Raw genomic sequence first — 14,123 nt, forward strand, 5'->3', positions numbered from 1 at the left:
TTTGTGGGCGACATTCTCCCCATAAGTCACCGCGTCACGTCATGCGCTCTCTGGACAGTTTCACAGGTGGCTCCTCCGGCACACAGCCGCTCCGGCAAGAGCGGCCTTGGCAGTCGCCCAACAATGTGGCGCAGCTCAATCGCTAATACGAACGCAGCTGGATTTATTTTGCTCACACGACTCGGATCGCTTCATTTGACTGTCAACGTGAATATGAACGCTAATGCACTCTGGCTTCTGTCTGTCTTTGGCTCTACTCAAGAGCTTTTCTATCAATTATGACTCGGCAGTGAGGTACTGGAGTAACAGTGCGTGGAAGTATGAACTGCAATGTTCTCTCAGGTTATCCCAGCATCGTTGATTAATGATGAACTTCCGGACGCTCACTCGAGTTGTTTTCATTTTACGCGCAGTATTTCGACGACCGACCTAGTCGTCGTCTTCAGGAACGGAAGTTGCAGTGTAAACAGGGCTTGGGTCCGACACAAAATTTATTGAGGTCTTGCTGGCCATCGTATACACCAAAGGTGGAAACTTTGAGACAATGTGCGTTTCACCAAATATCAGTGCAGAGTCCGAGAAAAGAAAGAACGTCAAAGCGCATAGTGGGCCTCACGAGTTGAAATCAGCGGTAAATGGCGGCGTGACAACAACAATAGTTTACCGTCGGGTTAGAGTACAGACAGAGAATAAACAGCACATGAAGGAGATGAATCGGTCGTCGAAATATTGTGCATGAAATGGGAACACCAACTAGGCTGAACTCCCGGCAGCACATCATTAAAGAACTGCAACGACCACGTAGGTGAATTAGCAGACACAGCTTATACTCATTGGTAAAATATTGGGATTTCTCTATGAACGAGATTGCTTACAAAAGGTTTATACTATATATACTGCCCAGTCAGATTATTGTGCCGCTCCCCCCACCCCCCCCAGTCAAAAGCCTGAATAAGCAATAAAACAAAAAAAAAAAAAAAAAAAAAAAAAAAAAGGTTGAAATGGCTCTTAGCACTATGGGACTTAACATCTGAGGTCATCAGTCCCCTAGAACTTAGAACCACTTAAACCTAACCTAACTAACCTAAGGACATCACACACATCCATGCCCGAGGCAGGATTCGAACCTGCGACCGTAGCGGTCGTGCGGTTCCAGACTGAAGCGCCTAGAACCGCTCGGCCACACCGGCCGGCCCTGAATAAGCAGCTTTTGCTACGCGGACCGCTGAAAGATGTGCAGAAAGAGAGTCAATGAGGTTCCGGAAGGTACTGACAGGGATGTGGAGCCACGGCGACTCCAGTGCCTTGGTCAGATGCGCTGGATTTCTCGGTTGAGGATCCATGCGCGAGCAGCCCGATCGGAGTGGTCCCACAGATTCTCGATTGGGTTTAAATCAAGGGAGTTTGGTGGCCAGGGACTACAATAAACTCATCTTGGTGCACTTCGAACCACGCACATACACTGCGAACTGTGTGACACGTGCATTGTCCTGCTGCTAGATGCCTATGTGCCGAAGAAAAGCAAACTAAATGTAGGAGTGGACATGGTCTCCAAGGATAGATGCATGCTTGCATTGATCCATTGTCCATTCCAGAAGGACAGGTTCACTCAATGAATGTGCTCCTGTCGGGACCCTCCTGACGGCTGTTGCAGGGTACTTGCTTTCAAATGTTTCGCGGCGTACATGCCAACCGCCATCTGTCCGATGGAGCATAAAAAGTGATTCATCTGAAAAGGCCACCTGTCGCCACTCGGTGGATGTCCAGTTACGGTACTGGAGTGCAAATTCCAGCCTTCGTCGCCGAAGAACAGCAGTCAGCATGGATGCATTAAACAGGCCCCTGCTGTGGAGGACCATATGCAACGACGTTCGCTGACAGGTCGATGAAGGGACACAGCTGGTAGCTCATTGGTTCATCTGGGGGTCAATTGCTCAACAGTTGTACATATATTCGCCAGTGCAGATCTTCGCAGCTGCCCCTGCATCCTTGCCACCACCTTTGGTGCACCACCGTAACCTCAGCACTGGATTTGGTTTGAGCCATTTTGCCATGAACGGTGTTTTTTCATCCACGGCGGTATGAGGACAGTTTAAAAACTTAGCAATATCGGAAATTCTTCCTCCCTTAGCCGTAAGACGATCATGTCCCTTTTGACATAAAAAGTTCCGTTTCCGCCTGCACCTTTTTCGGCGTCTCCCTGAGGCGCTTTATATACCCTTCACAGCTACTGATATCACCTGCCGTCTGCGAGTGGTTATGGGAAGTTGATGTCGAACTTAGGCGGTGGTCACATGAACGTGAATGGACTCTGTATCCTGGAACAACGTCTAAGTGTGGCAAGGAACGAATACAAAGAACAGCTTGTTGGCTACTTGCAGGCTTCTCTGAATTGTAGTATAAACTAAGTCCGAACAGACCTCTGAAGACCCAACGGTATCGACCGATTGTCGTGTCACCCTCAACTGATGATCTTCATCGGACGCGAACGTGGAGAGGCATCTAGTCAGTTCACCGCTCTCCCAGCCGTTGCGTTTTCATGACCCAGAGCTGCTACCACTCGGTCACGTAGCTTTTCCGTTGGTTCTCGAGGCTGATATCACACTAGTAGGTTAACAGCGCATGGGGGCCTGAGCGGTGACCCATCCGCGTGTTCATGACCCAGAGCTGCTACCACTCGGTCACGTAGCTTTTCGGTTGGTTCTCGAGGCTGATATCACACTGGTAGGTTAACAGCGCATGGGGGCCTGGGCTGTCACCCATCCAAGTGCCAACCACTCCCGACAGAACTTAACTTCGGTATTTATTTATTTTTCGTGTCAGAAGCATCCATGCATCAAGAGGTCCACAATAACTTAGTTACGTGTGCCATTGCTTGCCCTGCCAGTAAGGTGGTGTGAGGCTTATTCCCAAGAATAAGCGGCTTTCACTCGGTTAATACTCGGCAGAAATCAAACCAGCATTTGGATCGGACTTCCTTAACTCTTGTGCAGTATACTTCTGCATCCATTTACAATAAGCTACCATTCGAATTAAAAAATCTTAGCACTAATCCATGAGCTTTAAAATCGTAACTGAACATTTTCCTTATGGGTGACTCCTCCTATTCTGTCGAGGAGTTCCTTGAAAAATTAAGCTGATTCTTATTGCATTGTTGATTGTGTTTACTTAAACTTATGGACTGACTTTTTTCGGGTTCATAAACATTTATTTTTATCTGTTATTACTTTTATGTTGTAATTTCATGTACTGACATGTTCCATGATCTTGGAGATTTGCTCCTCAATTTGGTCCTACGGAAATTGACGTGTAAATAAATAAATAAATAATAATTAAAACAATATGTTATGTATATGTTTAACGATAAGAAACAGAAAGTACTGTTTCAGTTGTATTATTTTTCCCGAACTAGTATTTGGTTACAGAGACTGTGATAGCAAAAACTTTGGCCAAATCTTTGACAGTGCACATAGCTAGGCACAAACTGCATTGCAACAGGTGGTCCAACACCACAGGGGCACAGCGTTGACTCTGTGTAGCTCTGTCTGTGTAGGTTGGATCTGTACCTTGTCACACTGCCTCGAAGCCGGTTGAGTGTCTTCCAAGTGGCCCAGTCTTCCGTGTAGCCAGAGGGCATTGTCTCGTCTAGTACTAGGTAGTCTTTGATGTGCTGGCACATGGCGCGCCACTTCTAATGTCTTGCTTGATTAGGTGGTTCTGCAAGCGCCTCAATTGTTCTCGGAATGCACTCCCTTAACTTAAGTCTTGGATGTGCTGGTTGGTGTCCGAAAAGGGGGTAGGCTGCAGATATTAACTTCGGTGATCTGACGGGAACCGGTGCATCTACAGCGGCACGGCTGTAGACATGCATTACAATATGGTACTCCAAAAATTCTGAAAAATCTCCGCCGGTGAACAGTCTAAAAAACGTTACAACACCACAAGGATGCGTTTTTAGGCTTCACTGTACTTATATTCCACAACTTGTTGCGAATTGTGCCCTCTACCACACACCGCTTGGTGGCTCTCGCGGTGAATGTACCAGTGACGAATCTTGCCCCTCCTCTTTGGACTTTCTCAATCTCTTGTATCAGGCCCAACTGGTAACGATCCCATACAGATGAACAATACTCAAAGACTGTACGAACTAACGTATTGTAAGCAAGTTCCTTTGTTGAAGGACTGTATCGCTTCAGGATTCTACCGATAAACCGCAATCTAGAGTTCGCCTTGCCCGTTACTTGTGTAATCTGATCACTCCATTTCAGATCATTTCGAATAGTCACGGCCAATAACACTGACACCCATTTGTTGTAGAATATCGAACATATTTTGTGTTCAGACATAATGACCTTCCTAGACTCTGAGAAGCTCATCTGCAGAAACCAGCACTGTTTTAGGAAACAGCGGTCATGCGAGACACAGTTGGCTCTAGATACCGGGTCCCAGGTTGATGCCATATTTCTCGACTTTCGGAAGGCGTTCGACTCAGTTCCGCACTGTTGCTTGCTCCAAAAAGTGTACGCTTACGGTCTATCCGAGGTCATATGCGGTTGGATAGAAAGCCTTCTAACAGACGGAGAGCAGTATGTCGTCCTGAATGGGGTGACTTCAACAGAAACAAGTGTAACTTCAGGTGTGCCCCAGGGAAGCGTAATAGGTCCGCAGCTTTTTACGATTTACATAAACGATCTGGTTGATGGTATTGACAGAGGCACTAGACTGTTTTCCGATGATACTGTAGTCTACAGGAAAGTAGTATCACACGAAAATTGTGAACAAATCAACGAGGATTTGCAGAAAATAAATGCGTGGTGTAATGACTGGCAGTTATCTCTCAGTATTAGTAAGTGTAACCTACTGCGCATATCAAGGCGAAAATCCCCATTAATGTACTAGTACAAAATAAATGCCCAGTCTTTGGAAGCGGTAACATCCGTCAAGTATCTAGGTGTGACTATTCGAAATTATCTCAAATGGAGTGATCAGATTACACAAGTAACGGGTAAGGCGAACTCTAGATCGCGGTTTATTGGTAGAATCCTGAAGCGATGCAGTCCTCTAACAAAGGAACTTGCTTACAATACGTTAGTTCGTATAGTCTTAGAGTATTGTTCGTCTGTATGGGACCCTTACCAGTTGGGTCTCATTCAAGGTCCAAAGAAGAGCGGCAAGATTCGTGAGTGGTACATTTAGCCATCGCGAGAGCGTTACAAATATCATAGAATGTTTGAAGTGGGACACACTTGCAGATAGACGACGCGCTAAACGGAAGGGGCTGCTCACTAAATTCCGAAATCCGATCTTCGCCGAGGATGTACAGCATATATTATTACCACCAACTTTCAAATCGCACAATGACCCCATTCAAAGATAAGTGAAATTAGAGCTCTTACTGAGGCGTTCAGACAATCTATTTTCCCTCGTGAGATCCGTGAGTGGAAGAGAGGGGAGAGGGGGAGGGGGGATTTGACTTTGGCGTGGTTGTGCCCTCCACCGCATACCACGTGGTGGCTAGCGGAGTACATATGTAGATGTAGATGTAAGGTGGTTACTCAGGCTTTAGACAGGTGGTCACATTAAAGCGACTGGTCAGTGTAGCTGATAATTATATGCGCAGGTTACACTCTCTTACATGCGAAATGAGCATTTTTCAAGCCTTTGCGTGCGATGAGTGTAGTGGTAATATTAGTGAGAAATTAAATTTTCAACTTTCTTAGTCCTCTGCGCAAAGTTTTTTAGTGATCACATATGTGATTTACGTCACGTGATGCCGAGTGGCACAAACAAGTTGGAGAGTGTCTAACGCCTATCCTGTGCAGATGAATGGGCGAATTTCCATGGTAAAAATTCATCATTACCATTGACCTCAGATCCCGTCTGCTTCATGGGCAGTCCAAAAGGCACGACTCTGTGGGGCATGATGAGTTGGCGAGGAGGGGGGGGGGTGGAGGAAGGGGGGGTGTATTAATGGGTGGATGGATGGGGGTAGATTGCACGTTATACAGCTGTCAGTCGTGCGGCTATCATTTTCGTTCCCGCTCTTCTTTCCACACTTAAAATGCCCTTCCTTGAAGCTCAGGGATGTGTTAGGAAGACAGATTTCTCCATTATTTTGGCCACCATCTGTATATGAAATTATTATTCATTAAATAATGTTTGCCCCTCCACATTGTTCACCCGTTTTGTGACACTTTCATCGGCAGAGGAAAAGTGTAGCAGCGGTCTGTCTAACGCAGTGCATACCGCAGACCTTTATAAGAAGAAAATGTTTTATGAAAGTGGTCAATATTAGGAACTGATGCTTAACGCTGTCAGCGTCTAGAAGAATATGGCAATGCTTGCGTGCGTTGCTTCAGACAGGTATACACATTGTTGCGCTATGAATTTCATTAGAAGACATGTGAGCATGATACGTACAGTGTATAAGATATTCGAACTTCATCTTTTTCTGACGATGAAGAAATATATATATATGTATATATAATGTTCAAATGTGTATGAATTGCCGGCCGCTGTGGCCAAGCGGTTGTACGGGCTTCGGTCTGGAACCGCGCTGCCTCGGGCATGGATGTGTGTTATCGCCTAAGGTTAGTTAGGTTAGTTAGGTTTAAGTAGTTCTAAATCTAGGGGACTGATGACCTCAGATGTTAAGTCCCATAGTGCTCAGAAACAACTGATCTTTGTGTGTGAATTTCTAAGGGACCAAACTGCTGAGATCATCAGACCCTAGACTTACACCCTACTTGAACTAACTTATGCTAAGAACAACACAAACACCGTTGCCCGAGGGAGGACTCGAACCTCCGGCGGGAGTAGCCGCGCAACATGTGACATGGTGCCTCAAACCGCGCGGCCACTCCGCGCGGCGAAGAAATATCGTACTCGATGATGTTGTCAACTGATTGAATTAATGACACCAAAAATGATTACTTAAACTAGAGTTTAAATTCGACAAATAGTACTGAAGGCACCTACGTGGGAAGTACATGAAATTGTGTGACAAGTGGCGATCATTTTGTACTATTATTAACACTCGTAAGTATTGTTGTATGAGGAAACATTTTTTTACCTTATGAAGGCATCCTTAGTAATCCAAAATATTAAAGAGATGTTTCCCAGTCAGAATAAGGTGAAGACTTCCTTCAGTTCAGCTAACATACTTTCACAGGTGAAGGTAGAAATCAGTTTTACCTCATTTCGAACGCCAGGTCAAGGATAGTGAAACCAGCGTTGACTGAGCCTCGGTTGACTTTAATCTTCTCTGGAAAAATTAATCAAACCAAATACGGTCCTCAGATGCTTATCAGGATGAGTCAAACAGCGATTTGTCCAGAGGCAGTAGTGGCGCAGCCGCTGCCGCGATCTTAACGCAGCCTGCCGCCCTATGTCTTCTCGTTTATTGCCAGTATGAATATCTTTCGGCTCTACGTTGAAGAAATCAACGCATCAAAACTGAGATTTCGTTATTTTTTCCGCTATATGGAAACACGAGATATACGGCTCACCGTGCAAAAGCATTTGACATCCACGTCGCGTGAGGAACAAAAACCCTGCGCCACAGGTAGGGTAAACATCGTAACTTAGGTTGCGCAGCAGGTGCGTATGCAGATGGAGAGCGAGTGGATGGCCTAAGCGATAAGGGTCTAGGAAAACTAGTTTTTGTGCGATGGATATGCTCGAATGACGTTATTTAACGTGTCCCATTAATTTACGTAATCATTCAAATATTAATTGCCGGTAAATGATACTTATTTATGAAGTGCGTTTAATGCGTAATTTGTATTCACAGTCATCAGAGGCTTAATTCGTGGTATTCAGCCGAGAGTTAATTTCCAGAATAACGATGTCATCAGAAACAAGTTTCTGGATCTGAGTTTCGCATCAGGCGCAGCCAGTGAGCTGTTTGTGTTGGCCCCTACTAATACCTGTTTCGCTCTGCACAACCACTTTTGTTCAATGTTTATGTGACATTATCGCTCGAGTTTTACAATTTTCAGAATTTCAATGGTTCGTAATCCACCTTACCTACGAATTGTTGCATGTGTCTGAAATGCCTCAGAAAATCAAAAGGGAATGTGTGGATATAGGAACAAGAAGCGAATCTTTATGCTATGGTAGGCTTGTTTGATCCCTATGCGACACAATTCAGAAAGTCATACCACTCTGCAAATAGCTAGTAGACTCAACATCTCACGATGTAAGAGTTTTTCCTGCTGTATTTCAGAAGATTCGAGTCTTTCATCTTGAAAATCTGTCAGACATTTTGTGCTCTTTGCAACGATATAGAAATTGGTACTACTACATGTGTTAGAATGCAAAGTGATGAACACGAAATATATTCCAGGAAATTTTCAGTGTCCTTAACGAACACAACACGATATTTCAAAAATGACTCAGTCATATATATTTGACTTTATCCTAAACAGAACAATTAGTAACGTTGTTATACTTGCCCTAAAACCACACAGTTCTTTCGTATTCACTGCTACGTGCCTGTCACGGCAGGATATTCACTCCTCTCTGCGTGATTTTTTTATTCTTTAGATTCATACAAATTTACGAGAACTAGGCGCGATGCATATTATTTTTGGTCGAATCCCCCTCCAAATCTGAAGGGGATATCAATTAACATGGAGATATTTAGGGAGTAGTCATACTGAATATGGGACCATCTGAGATAGCATCTCGCCTAAGTAGATTAGACCTTTCCGGAATAAACAGACAGCATAGTTGTAATGCTTTCCAAATATACTATCTTAATTAGGCAAAATATATTGTTCGGAGTATCGATCGATAGTTCCGTAAGTAGTCTAGTATGAGCAAGGTCTTAATTTCTCAATGACTACACGCTACTGAACGGTATGCTACCGAAAAATTAAGCAGAATGAAGCTGTTCTGACACCTAGAGTACAAGACGTGTAGTTTGCGTTCCGTAAACGTGATTCAGTAGAACAGCAGAACATGCAATAATGGAAATTAACTGAATCCACCGAGTCGAGCTTTGGTGCTGGAATATTAGCGACAAGCGAGGAAGACGCCAACTCAGAACCGGGTTCCCTGTCAACACGAAGGCATATTTCAACACATGTTCCACTAAACAGTTGCGGTTTTTTGCTGAAAACTATCTGCAAGAAGAGTAGGAAAAAAAAGAAGAAGGGGAAGAAGAAGAATAAAACATGGGAGAATGACACAAAGAACAGAAACTTCAGAAGTGAAATGAAAATATGAAAGTGGGTTATATTTTCCTTTCTAGTTGTGGTTCCACAGTCAGCCGTCACCAGTTTGAAAATCTGAAACACAAAGTAAAGGATCTAGAGCGAAGACGGCATGATGGATTCAGTAATGTGGGCTAGTTCACAATGCGGTCATAGATCGGTTTTCCAGAAGTATCGGTGTAATTTTTTGGGGTGATCAACATTTCGTCTATTTTGGTTTCAATATTCGGTGACAAAATTTTGTGAAATGTTTTTAGTAATTTTAGTATTGTTTAATTACACGATTGCCGAACAATTAAATTGCCTCCCATTAAATATCTGGGGATAGGCTAGCGGAGCGATTTAAAGTGGTACTACAATACCTAACTCATCGTAGGAAAGACAAACACCCTGTGGCTGAGATTCATTGGAAGAATCGTCAGTAACCGTAATTTACCCACGTAGGAGGTAGATTACAAAACTCTAGCTCGACCAATGTTTGTATTGGTCCTTAGCCTGTGATCCTTACCAGGTAGGATTGATAGAAGAAACAGAGAGGACTGAAAGAAGAGCAGCAAGCTTCGTCACAGGAGTTGGAATGTGATCCGTTGATCACCTCTAATGAGAGTGAAATGATAATTAAATCAAGACCTTAAGATGTTGACAGGCGTTGATATACAGCAACGGGGACAGTTGAATATGTCTGCCCCGACCGGGACTCGAACCCGGGATCTCCTGCTTACATGGCAGACGCTCTATCCATCTGAGCCACCGAGTGTACAGAGGATAGTGTGACTGCAGGGATTTATCCCTTGCACGTTCCCCGTGAGACATGTCCGAAAGAACAGATACCATCTGCATACAGTTAAGGCTAACCGTCCATTGACCTTCTTCTTCTGTGCTGGATGCACACGCATTGCCCGACCTCTTACGGGAGTCGGTAAGATTGTTTGCCGCGAGTAATGAGTATAATGGGCTGGGACACTACGAATGTAATGTGTGGACATTAAGTGGGGAATGTGGGTCTCACGGGGAGCGTGCGAGGGCTATATTCCTGCCGTCGCACTATCCTCTGTGCCCTCGGTGGCTCAGATGGATAGAGCGTCTGCCATGTATGCAGGATATCCCGGGTTCGAGTCCAGGTCGGGGCAAACATTTTCAACTGTCGCCGTTGATGTATATCAACGCCTGTCGACAGCTTAAGGTCTTGATTTAATTATCATTTCATTCTTCGAACATGTCCAAAAGAGCAGATACCACCTTCATATTCATGTAATGAGAGTGTTCGCACGTTCCAACATTGCAGGAGTACAGTTGAGTGCAGCCGGCCGACATGTGAAAGATTGAAGAGGTTTGTACGACCTTATTGCGATGATGACAGACCCCTCGGCCAACGACTCACCGTGCTTTTGTTCACTGCCAGGTCTCCATAGACATACTGCAAGCGCCTATGCATATCTGTGATGCTCTAGTTTTCCGCCAAAAGAAACACAATGACAGCTGTCTGCTAGTAACACACCTTCGTTAGACACACCATTTGGAAGGGTATGTATAGCGTCGCCACCTATTGGAACTTCAAGAAACTATATGGGCTGAAGCGGAAATATTCCACGATGTCCCACAACAAATTCCGCATTTTTTTCAACCGAAAATCGCCGAGAAAAGAAAATGTGTTGCATTACTTCCTGAACACACCTTGTCCTCCCCCCTTTTTTTGTCATCAGTCTTCGCCTAGTTTGTTGCGGTCCGCCACGAACTCTTTTCGTGTGCGATCCTCTTCAACTAGTAGTAGCATTTGCGACCTACGTCCTCAATTATTTGCTGGGAGAATACCAATACCTCTCTTGCTCTACAATTTTTACATCTACAGCTACCCAACTCTTTGAACGTTATCCTTTCATTGGTTATTCAATCTTTTTCTCATGGTCACTTCCCCCTTGACAGTTTTTCTGTTACAGGCTACATGCCCTGTTGATACGCATTATGTGTCTTTAATATAGGGGTTTTCATTGCCTTCTGCATCTTGATAATTTCTGATTCTTCCGTCTTTAGGGGCAGTTTCCAACCCCAAGGGCAAGAGAGGAGAGTTCCCTGAACCTCCACCCGCTCCTCCGCCCTTTTTGACAGGCCCGTTGGCTGAATGAGGCTAACTTATTATGCCGGAAGTCTTCGGCCGCCATTGCTTATGATTTTTATTCAAAATTTAAGCTGTGGTGGGTTTCGAACCTGAGACCGAGAACTTTTTGATTACTAATCAAAATGCTCTCATATCTAGCGAAAGTACCAAGAAGGTTAAGAGTAATTTGAACTCGTACAGAGTTTACGAGCAGCACCATTCGCGATTGGCACATGGAAGCAGGAAGTGACAGAGGTATAAGAAATCACTGTGCGGAATGAAGCTGTAGACGTTCTTATGAATTAACGTGACTAGTAATGGTAGCAAGAGGTAGTGTGACATGAATTCGCCGCAGTCTGTCGTTCTTTCGCCTACTGACATGTCGACAAGACACTTCTCATGCTGAGAGCTGTGTCCAGCAGAAAACTAGAAGCTCTAAATGAAGTTCAGATGTTGAGGTAAACTCAACACGGAGTACGAGCATTTCCTACATAGCAAATAGTGGGTATTCACTCGGTAGAAACCTCAGGGAAATCGTTGAAATATGTAGATGTGCGTGCGTGTGTGTGTGTGTGTGTGTGTGTGTGTGTGTGTGTGTGTGTGCTGCTGTGAGAAAGCGTCAGGTCGAGGACGGGTTGTGCTGCGAGCAGGCTGAGTCACGCTCGTGGTGGCGGGCTGTGCGCTATGTATGGCCAGGGCGGTGCAGACAGGGCTATGGAGCGCCGTCTCTGAGCTTCGCAAGCTGTCCAAGTGGGTTACCGAGCCGGCGTCACGTCGTGGGGTGGTCGCCGAGGTCTCGCTGATCGCTGACGCCGCCTGGTGCGCATTTACTCAAAGCTACGCTCCTACACTATCAAAGTCCCGGAACTAAGGGCCCCATTAGCCGGCTGGTGTGGCCGAGCGGTTCTAGGCGCTTCAGTCTGGAACCGCGCGACCGCTACGGTCGCAGGTTCGAATCCTGCCTCGGGCATGGATGTGTGTGATGTCCTTAGGTTAGTTAGGTTTAAGTAGTTCTAAGTTCTAGGGGACTGATGACCTCAGATGTTAAGTCCCATAGTGCTCAGAGCCATTAAGGGCCCCATCCTTAGCCCAGTGCTTCTCGATGGGCGGATGGCCTGGTTCACTGATCAACCTCTCTGCGATTTTTATGAGACTTTTCACTTTTATTAAAATACAGCAAACTCGATTGTCTGTGTGCGGATCATCCGGCTTGCGGATTATTCATGCGCAATTTGGTGATTTTTAACAAGTAAAAAAAGGAGCATAAAATATCTTGCTATAATCAGTACGAGTATCTTCGTTTAGCATACAAATTTCTGGTTGAGAAAACGTAGATGACGAAAGAATCTGCGAATGACTAAATAGCGATGCCTATGACATGGGATTTGAACGGCTAAATGATGCGGATAGAGTGAGGAAAGTAACTCCGCTACAGGCAATGAAAAGCGTTGATTTGTTACGACAGTATGCAGTACAGAATTCCTATGACTATACCGATGTTGACGTGTAAACTTTCATTCGCTCGGTTTAATTTTCTTGTGAGACAAAATATTGTCAGATTTGAATCGCTAATAACTAAGAGATTAACAATACGTAAAAAATGCTTAGCCCACAATGGACTGATCGTGTATGTACGTGGCTATACCGCAGTACTTGGTTTGTCTGAGTAAATGCGTACACGTGATTGTTGCAAATTATCCTTTTCTAATCATATAAATTGGTGTAGCTTGTAAACGATTGTAGCTAGGACATGGATTAGAGTGTCGTTATGAAGAGCTTGCAAAAAATACTAGGAAATAAAGTGAGACAATATAAATATTCTCCGGAATCTAAGTGAAATTCGGTATTAAATTGAAAATTACAAAATAATGAAAGATGTCCTCCAATATGACTCTTACATGTGAACAGAATTATAGAAAACGCAAGCCAGAGGAAAATAGCGTCGAGCTGAATCCAAAAAGCTTCAGCTTTCATCCTTGTTGTAGGAATCCAAAAATCCTAGAAGCACAGTGCCCACTCAATGCGACGACCTCCGGCAGCGTCGAAAAGGAAATGAAAAAACGGCGCACAGCGATTACGTTGCTGGCCAATCAGACGCAACAGCGGCCAGTGACAGTTCACACTTGTGATTTATCTATTCTATAACCATTATTCTGCCCTGTGTAACAACTGCATTAAAGACATTGATCATTACATATTAATCCGAAACTCTTGTAACGATTTTATCCTGACATTTTCTCGAAAGATCTACGGCACAGACCCAAACTGCAAATACAGATTGGTAAAGGGCTTATCTGTACTCAAAATAAATGCCACACTAAGGACGAGCAGAAACCTGTCAATTGCGAGCCTCTAAAAAATCGTAATAAAGGCAGGAAGAAGAAGACACAGAAGCATTTTAGCGGGCCATATTCTGTGTTTTTCAGCTTGTCGGCGACCTCGATTTATATTTTGACTACAATATGCTGAAGATGGCAATCAAGGAAGTCAGCACGGCACAATATAGCGAATTGTTTTTCATTCCTCTATCTTGCGGTACAGCAGCGAGTTCAGTAATACGTAAGAGAGAATGACTTGCAAATTGACATTCGCGCAGCATAATGGAGTGCCTGGTGATTTCTTTCTCACTATATTCTGAGAGAGAAGATCGTATTTTTCTAGCCTTAAATTGAAACTTATATGAATTAAACTCGTCTTTCTTACGTTTACAATTTAGCTTCTTCCGATCTTGCGCAGATAAAGTATCTAGACCATAACAGATTTGTTCCTATTCAAGCATCTAACGCAATAAATTCGTAAAATTTACATCT

General features: G+C 44.3%; 1 protein-coding gene and 1 non-coding gene across 2 annotated transcripts in view; both read right to left on the reverse strand.

Annotated features, from left to right (window-relative positions):
- LOC124792633 overlaps nt 1-14,123 on the reverse strand; it is a 367,209-nt gene that overhangs the window by 29,908 nt on the left and 323,178 nt on the right. The window lies entirely within an intron of this gene.
- On the reverse strand, nt 9,902-9,976 carry Trnat-ugu. Its single transcript has one exon. It is a non-coding gene; the product is annotated as a tRNA-Thr (tRNA).

The sequence above is a fragment of the Schistocerca piceifrons genome, chromosome 1, assembly GCF_021461385.2.
Source record: "Schistocerca piceifrons isolate TAMUIC-IGC-003096 chromosome 1, iqSchPice1.1, whole genome shotgun sequence".
NCBI classification, from domain to species: Eukaryota; Metazoa; Arthropoda; class Insecta; order Orthoptera; family Acrididae; genus Schistocerca; species Schistocerca piceifrons.